Genomic DNA, 10,000 nt, shown 5'->3' on the forward strand with positions numbered 1-10,000 from the left:
TGATGTATTTATCATTGTCACAAGCCATAACAAAAGGACACAACAGTTGCAAAGTTACAGCGAAAGGTGATCGTACTCGATAAAGAGTCCACAGAAACAATATATATGTTCATATATATACGATGACTGATTCATCTTGTCAGATGACAGCCGTCTCTCTGAGACGGTTGTAGGTTCCAGTGACTGGTAGAGGTGAAAAAGTGAGAGTTTCGTGCGCAATACTCACCAACCACTCGTCCAGTGAGTGACTCATGATTTTTTACAAACCATTGAAATATACGTAGGCTTATGAATTGCATTCTAATTCTAGTGTTTGTTCCACTCAGTACACATACACACACACACACACATACACACACATACACCCACAGGCACGAATACATGTAAGTGGATATGTGTGTATGTATATATATATATATAAACAAATGGTAAATGAGTATATGCATATATACGTACAGGTATGTGCATACCGACATCCACCTGTATGTATAGGTGCATATCTGGGTACAGGACATTGCAAACAAACGTAGACGAGAACACACGAGCCACATAGAGAACATTCTCCTTCATCAGCCACCCACGTTTTAACACCGGCGTTTCGACGAGCTTGGGCAGGACGCATCGCTAAAACGGCTCGTCCCATGGATCGCAGATTAAATTTGTATACGCAAATTAAATCTAGCCATGGAGGAATGTAGTGGCGGACAAAAAACAAGACAGGAAAACAAACAGGAATGGCTTTACGGCCAGACGAGAAAAATTATGTGTGTATGAACGCGATGAGGCACGGACCAGAGAGGGACAAAGTGGTGCGTGCGTTGCTTGGCGAAAGCCAAGGAAGGAAAGGATTATTGACCGGAAGCATGTGACCATGCCGGTGTAAGGGGAAGAGAGAGAGTGGTAGAGGGAGAAACAGAGGGAGGAAGTAGAAGAATAGGTGAGCAACGAGAGGAAAAGAGAAAGAGAGGAAATACGAGGGGGAAAAAGATATATATATATATATATATACATCTACATAAATACGCACACCTGCATATAATATATATATATATATACACACGTACATGTAGATGTAGGTATGTACATACATGTATGTATATATGCATATACTCACATATTATTTATATATATATACATACGTGTGTGTGTATTCATGTATATATGCATACAATCACATACACATACACACACACGTACACATATACATTTATTTATAAAAAAAGGAAGAAAAACAGAACGTGAGGGAGTGAATGAGAGAGGGGAAACAGAGAGAGAGAGAGAGAGAGAGAGGGAGAGAGGTGGGGGGAGAGAAAGAGAGAGGAAAAAAACAAGGCGAGTGAAAGAACGTATTTCGCTTCGATGTGGAGTAGCATAATAAAACATAAAATATAAAGTGAGTGAAGGAAAACAAAGAAAAAAAAACAACTAAGAAAAGCATAAGTAAATATAGAATATAAGGGAAAAATAAAATTTACATTTAAAAGGACCAATTAGAGTAAGTAAATAATAACATGATTAAAAATTTTAATGATTGAAAATATTTATTTTAAAAACCAAATTAGAAAACAGATAATATTGAAATTTAGGAATAATAATTGTACGTCATATGTTGGCTCCCTATGCCATCCAGTTCGAAGCTTTGAACTGGGTGGCATACACATATACATTTAAACTGATCGATATGTATCTAAACGGTTATGTTGGTTTAGATGTATATAGATTAAAAATTATAAATTAAAAGATACGATTCTAATAATCCTTTCTATTATAGGCACACGGCCTGAAATGTTATGATAGGTGGTAATTCGATTAATTGGACAGCAAGTGCTCGACTGGTACTTATTTGTCATCTACTACGAAAGGGTGAAAGTCAAAGTAGAACTGGCAGAATTTGAACTCAGAACGTAAAGACAAATGAAATGTTACTAAGCATTTTGTCCGGCGTGCTAACGACTCGGCCAGTTCGCCCACCTTATACGAATGTAATAATAGTTTCAAAATTTGGCACAAGGCCATCATTTTCGGGGGAAGGGTAAATCGATACCATTGACCCCACTGCTCAAACTGCTACTTATTTTACTGAGCTCGAAAGGATGAAAGACAAGGACAACCTACGCAGAATTTGAAACCAGAACGCAAAGACGGACGAAATACTGCTAAACATTCTGTCCGGCGCGCTAACGACTCAGCCAGTCCATGTCTTTTACGACTGTAATAATAATAATAATAATAATAATAATAATAATAATAATAATAACAACAACAACAACAACAACAACAACAACAACAATAATAATAATAATAAGAAGAATATATGTATATATATGTGTGTGTGTATATATATATATATATATATATATATATATATAGGTGAGAAAGTTGGTATGTGAAAGCACGTGGTTGGATGTATAAAAGATAATAAGAGTGAAAAAACAACAGAAGGCTTGTGTTACATGGTTAAAGTATATATTTAAATTATGTCAGAAAAATGTTAGAAAAATGTTATAAAATCTTTTTGGTATATAAACATTGTATTTTGAGAAGTAACCGGTTTCGTGTTGTCTTTTCAAATTTCTCTACTTCATTGTAACGTGTTCGCTCCAGTCTGAAAAAGAAGAGTTCTAGATAGGGGGAGGTAATTAGGGATTTCTTCCGGTATAGGGGAGATAATCGAAATCTAGGAGGTGGTAGAATTTGATTAATTTACCATGGTTTTGTTCTATATTTCTTTTATATATATACATATATATATATATATATGTATATGTATATGTATATATATATATATTCTTTTATTCTTTTATTTGTTTCAATCATTTGACTGTGGCCATGCTGGAGCACCGCCTTTAGTAAAAAGAGTACTTATTTTATTGGTGTATTTTACTGAACCGCTAAGTTACTGGGACGTAAACACACCAGCATCGGTTGTCAGGCGATGTTGGAGGGAGGGACAAACACAGACACGCAAAAATATACACACACAAACACACACACACACACATATACACACCCCCCCCACATATATATATATAGGACGGGCTTCTTTCATATATATGCGTCTATGTATGTATCTACGTATGTATGTATATTATAATGGAGAAAGCAGCTTATTAATTAGGTATGTAACAGTTACTAAAAGAAAGCAATTATTGAAGGCTTGACCGCCTGGAAATTTTTTATAAAATAAAATTCATTTTCCCAGAAACTTCCTGTATTTTCGATTTCTGAAGTTTATTGAATATTTGAATATTTGAGCTACAAGTTTTTCATAAATTTATATATTCGTTACATTCACTCCGGAGTACATTTAACGTTTTAGCCTCGCTATCACCCATAGTAATGCTGCCTGCGTGCTGGGTTGCTTCAGAAGGTTCCGTTAAACGTTGTGCTGTGATTAAGAAAAGAAAAAAAATCCCCACAAATGGTTCAATACAGTTTTATCAGAAAGATTTGGCAGAATTAAACGAAGTTTATCCGATAATTCTCTTTGATGTAAATAAATGTTTCTGTTAATTAAGTTTTAACAGAAAGATTTGGAAGAATTAGATGAAAGTTCTCCAGTAATTTTCTTTCATCTAAATAAATGTTTATGTTAAATTAGAGACAATCATAACATACAAGAAAACTTGTATATCTGATAGATGAAAATATTATTGTGTTGTGTTACAAACACCCCTCATTTATTATTCTATCAATTATTATACTTCAACATAATATAATCGACAATCCTTTATCGAATATTTCGAAGTCGGGAGAACTCCATAATTCAAAACTTTTTCGATTAAGGAAAGACATACGAGGGGAAATCAAAAAATATCCGCACTTTCACCATAACGTATCTTTATTATTGCCACACTGCCTTCTGCGCATGCGTGCTCATAGTTGGTACTATAGTGGTCGCATGATCGAAGTTTGAGCCTGATCGCGCCATTTTTCTTTCTGGCTTTACAGTGTATGCATGGCCGCTCCACTAGCAATGTGCACCGAAGTGCACCAAAGAAGAACAAAGAGCAGTGATCTGAGTTCTCTGGTTGGAAGGTGTGCCAGGTGCTGAAATTCATCGGAGGCTTTTAGCATAATACAGGAACAGTGCACTACCGCATAGAGGTATGTATGAGTGGATCGAGGAGTTTAAAAGTGACCGGACAAGCATGGCGCACGAAGAGGGAGCAGAATCTCCGTCAACTCCCAGCACTGACGAGAAGATTCAGCAAGCTTTAGAGACGGTAATGGTGAACCGGTTTACCATTATCATCTCTCGGATCATTGCTATTAGTTCTTTGGTGCACATTGCTACACCATAAAGCCAGAAGGAAAATAGTGCGACGAGGCGCAAACTTCAATCACGTGACCACAATTGTACCAACTATAAGAACGCATGCGTAGACGGCAGTGTGGCAATAATAAAGATATGTTATGGTGAAAGTGCGGATAATTTTTGACTTTCCCTCGTAAATTAAAAATTTCTGAAGGGTTTAAGAGGAACATAAATGGTGTCAATAACACCTGCCTGGGAAATTCTGCAAAGGCCGAGGGCTCTGACCCTTTCTTCAGACCCAATAAATTAAACAAAAGATATTACTGTTTATACGCATAAGATTGTGCGTGTCGTGCACGTATGTTAGAGTTTATGCTTCTCTGTGTTTAATCATATGTATGCTGTCAGTTTTTACACACACACACACACACACACACACACACACACATGTATATTTATATACATACGTACATACGCAAATAGTACAACTTTGGCAAGTAAAATTTGGGAGTTAAAAGACAATAGTATTAATTTTAGCCTTAAATGGGAAATTATAAGAAAAGCTCAACCTTATAGAAATAATAAATATGGATGTGAATTGTGTTCTATGGAAATATATGAAATTTTTAAACTTAGGAACAATCCTAATCTAATCAATAATAGATTAGACCTTAGGGTATCATGTGTGCATTGCTCTACTCGCACTTTTAAATTTTTCTAAAAAATAGGACTTTTATTTAAATAACTAAAGTTATCAAAATTTATAGTACCTTACTTCTATTATAGTCATCTAGAACTATCAACTAGCACATATTTATTTTGGTAATTGAAACTTTACAACATATATTCCTGATCTCTATCCTTAACATCTAATCTACTTAAATCAGTCATCAGATTCCTGTATTGATTATCCTTGTTATTTCCTAACATCCTTTCTTTTCTCAGTCCCTTAAACATCAGTATACACATTATTATAAACTAATATAAATCCGATAATAATTTTTATCTTTTATTCACATTATATAAATAAGGCTTACCTATGTGTCTCCTAAATAGTATCATTATCGTCAGCTAATAAGTTTTTTTTAAAGATAATTCAAAATAGTGTTCATGATCACTATATGCTTAATATACTTAATATCCTTAAATTTTACACCCTATCCAGAGCCCCTGAATTCAATATTGACATTATTTCATGATTTTTGTGAAAGATAACTACATCTCATTTTATTTTATTAACATACCTCTTATTGTGTAAACATTAGTTAGAATTCTGTTGTTGTCTGTACCACTATACTGTTACTCTATTCAGACTAAAAGTAAAAAACCTATTTGACCCATATACCTAGGGCTATAATTCCTCAACATTAATTCCTCAACATTTTGATAGTAATAAAATGACCTGATACTACTATGACCAGTGAAACCTCTAGATTCTAATACTTTTATAGCCTTGCCCATGCATACTGCTTACACCTTCCCTCTCTTTAGAAGTAATTGTCCTTTTGCTATCACCACTAGATAAGAAACAATAGAATTCTGAGACAGTTAAAACTTTTGTCTAGAATCAATTACTAGCCTGATAGACCCTGCTATGTCAAGATGGACTTATATATTCTTCCTCTGCTCTCTCCCACTTGGTTTTAATATGTTGCCACATTTGTAATATGTCTTTTTTTCTACATTTTTTCGTGCAGCTGAAGATTGCTCTTCATATTGCATTTAAGGTAATGCTCACATTACTTAAATAAATTGAAGTAGCATGAAACGTGCGTACTGCAATCACTTTTGAAATCCGTGTTGCTTATTATTTGATTTTAATCACCCATCCTTTTGGGATGTGATATTCGGGTGCCTTCGCATAAGTACCATATTCAAGCCTTGAATCTATATCTAAACCGTCTACGTACATATATATATATATATAAAGATAGATTGATGTGTGTGTGTATGATTATGTATGTATGTATGTATGTATGTATTTATGTATATATCTTATTAACAAAGTGATTTATTTAGGAAATATGATAGGTTATGACTGTCATGGTATATGGTGTGTGTGCTTACATATGTGCGTGTGTGTTGTGTGTGTATGCATACATACATACATAAATATACATGTATTTACATATATACATACACGCACACACACACACACACACACACATATATATATACTTCTATAGGCGTGTCAATCGTGGTTCTAGACAACATTTGTCATATATATATATATTTGAACTTGTGTAAACGAGGTAAGCATGCGTCAAAACTGAGAAATGTGGGCAGGTGTGACAGGAAATTAATGAACAATGCAAACAGACAAATAGAGACGTATGTATACCGACAGGTGGGCAGACGTGACAACACAGAAATAGGAAGACGCCAAGAGTCATAGAAGACGGCAAGAGTCATAGAAGACGGCAAGAGTCATAGAAGACGGCAAGAGTCATAGAAGACGCCAAGAGTCATAGAAGACGGCAAGAGTCATTGAAGACGCCAAGAGTCATAGAAGACGGCAAGAGTCATAGAAGACGGCAAGAGTCATAGAAGACGCCAAGAGTCATAGAAGACGCCAAGAGTCATAGAAGACGGCAAGAGTCATAGAAGACGCCAAGAGTCATAGAAGACGGCAAGAGTCATAGAAGACGCCAAGAGTCATAGAAGACGGCAAGAGTCATACGGAGAGTAAAAGCCAATATACTTGTAGATTTGCGTATAAGTATCTTTGTTTATAAACATGCATACACTCATACACATAAACAGTAATATACACATATACTCTTTTCTCTTATGATTCAGCCATATATGTGTGATCATACTGGTATATGTATACACAGACACATACACATACGCACATATATTTATATCGTATATCAATATCTGCCTCTTTCTCTCTGTGTGTATACATAACATACATACTCTTTTACTCTTTTACTTCTTTTAGTCATTTGACTGCGGCCATGCTGGGGCACCGCCTTTAGTCGAGCAAATCGACCCCAGGACTTATTCTTTGTAAGCCTATGACTTATTCTATCGGTCTCTTTTTGCCGAACCGCTAAGTTACGGGGACGTAAACACACCAGCATCGGTTGTCAAGCGAAGTTGGGGGTACAAGCACAGACACGGAAACATATACACACACATACATATATATGTATATATATATATACATATATACGACGGCTTCTTTCAGTTTCCGTCTACCAAATCCACCCACAAGGCCTTGGTTGGCCCAAGGCTATAGTAGAAGACACTTGCCCAAGGTGCCTCGCAGTGGGACTGAACCCGGAACCATGTGGTTGGTAAGCAAGCTACTTACCACACAGCCACTCCTGCGCCACTCTACCAAATGTATTGAGTAATCCTTCAATTTAATGTAAAATTGCTTTTGTTAGCATTAATATTATATAAGTATATATATTCATTCATACAAACATACCCATATACGCATACACACGCACATGAATATTTGTGTGGGTCCGTGTATGTACATATATATATTCTAGGACGGCAATTACTCGGAACAGACGATAACTTGGAAGCATATTCCAACTTCTGCTAATTGGTTTAATTTTCCATATAGTCATGAATATATAGATGTAGACATTCTCTTAGATCTCGCATACTTGATCCATTGAGATGGCTGGAGGAAGAGCACAGTCTCCTTTCAGTCGAGTAAACGGGAACAACGTGAAATCAGTCAGCTGGTTTGTCCGAGTCGTGTCGTTTGCCATACGCCACCTCGTCAGTGACATGCTCACGTTACTTGATTGATCGAGCAATTAAACGAGCAATCGATTTAGATAGTTGGTTAAATAGTCTACTAAGGACGACAACGACGATGACAACAACGACCTTGTCGACGATGACAACAACGAAGGAAGGAGGAGGAGGAGGAGGAGTTAAAGAAGAATTAGAGCAGAAGTTTGGCGAAATTATTCTTTTATGACACAACAATATCTGGTTCAATACGGTTTCATATCAAGAGCTTGCAATGCAAATACTATCTATCTATCTATCTATCTATCTATCTATCTATCTATCTATCTATCTATCTGTTTGTCTGTCTGTCTGTCTGTCTGTCTTTCTGTCTATTATATGCACACACAGACAAGCATACACTCACACAGATATGTACATAAATGTGTATGTATATATATATATATTTATATATATATGTATGCATGTATGTATGCGTGCATATATATAATAAGAATATAAATAATATATATTTATATATATATATATATATATATATATATATATATATATGTGTGTGTGTGTGTGTGTGTGTGTGTGTGTGTGTGTGTGTGTGTGTGTGTGTGTATAGGGGTTATGAGCGGTAGTGGTGTCAATTAGACCCAGAGGTTTCAGGTAATGCTGAGTAAGTGCTATGGATAGACCATAGTTGAGCTCCAGGTTCGGTGATTATGCGAATAAGGGGTCCAACGTAGGTCATATATCAGCGTGTGAATATACGAAAAGTAAATCCTTATATATATATATATATATATATATATATATATATATATATATATATATATATAGATATATATATATATATATATACACATATATGTATAGATGTTTATACATATGTGTATGTGTGTTTATATATAACTGAGCAAACGTTAAGACAGGCAGACTGGTGGAGAGCGAGCAGAAGGGTAAGCAATACGGTATACAGACAGAGAGGCAGACTATTGAAAGTATACAGATGATCAGATAAACAGACGAAAAAACAGCCCCAACAGATAGGCATGTTTTATTGTATTCAAAGAGACAGGCAGACATACAAATAAATACACACGCAGATATTGAATCACTCTTTCACAAATGCAAAATCTCGCACATAATTAGCGCAGACCGCTTTAAAACAACGTTACATCAATTGGTAAACGAAGGAGCCTGTACACGGTCACTCAATCTTCTAGAAATAGCAACGAAAATTCTTCCACAGTTTATGCTCTGCTATCTTAAAAAAGCAAAATAAGCGTCGTTGGACACTGCAGTCTAAGCTGTACAAAGAGATAAAAGTGTTACGAATGGAAGTAGAGCGCCTTTGATTATGACTATGGTCGATCAAAGCTGACCTGGGGTTAAACGACAGTAACAACAACAACAACAACAACAACAAATGTTTCGCAGTGGTTATTTGGTGCAAACGAAGCAAGAATATTTTTGTTCTGTTGTATGTCTCTTTCTTTTTCTTCGGTTGTCTTTTCGTTATTGATTATATGAAGAATCAAGAGTACTTTTTTCTTTATCTTTCTTTCTGTATGTTCGTTCACAGCTGGAATACCTTTGATCACAAATATGCTCGATCAGAACTGACCTGGGGCTGAATAATATCAAACATAACAATAGCAACAACAGCAACAACTATGTTATCATAACTGACCCAGCTTTGTATAATCTCTTCTTTTTAAATGAATCAAATAACTCGCTGACCCGAACATTATCCCAGGCAGATTTCTGTAAAACATTCTAAGCAAACTGTTTCTATCTACTTTCGTTCATTCATGCCACGATTCTCGTCTGCAATAAACGAAGAAGATAGAAACTTCAGTTATAACAGAGACTAACAAGACGGGAAAAAAATTGGTTGCAGTGGTCTGTGCTATTACCTATACATGGCCAGTGGCGTAGCTAATAGGGGAACAAGGAGAGCGACCTCTCCTCCCGAGCACAGTTTACAAAACTGGCGCCTTTCCAACAAATTTTTTAAACTCTTTAATTTAG

The sequence above is a fragment of the Octopus bimaculoides genome, chromosome 4, assembly GCF_046866305.1.
Source record: "Octopus bimaculoides isolate indiv1 chromosome 4, ASM4686630v1, whole genome shotgun sequence".
In the NCBI taxonomy this organism is placed as follows: Eukaryota; Metazoa; Mollusca; class Cephalopoda; order Octopoda; family Octopodidae; genus Octopus; species Octopus bimaculoides.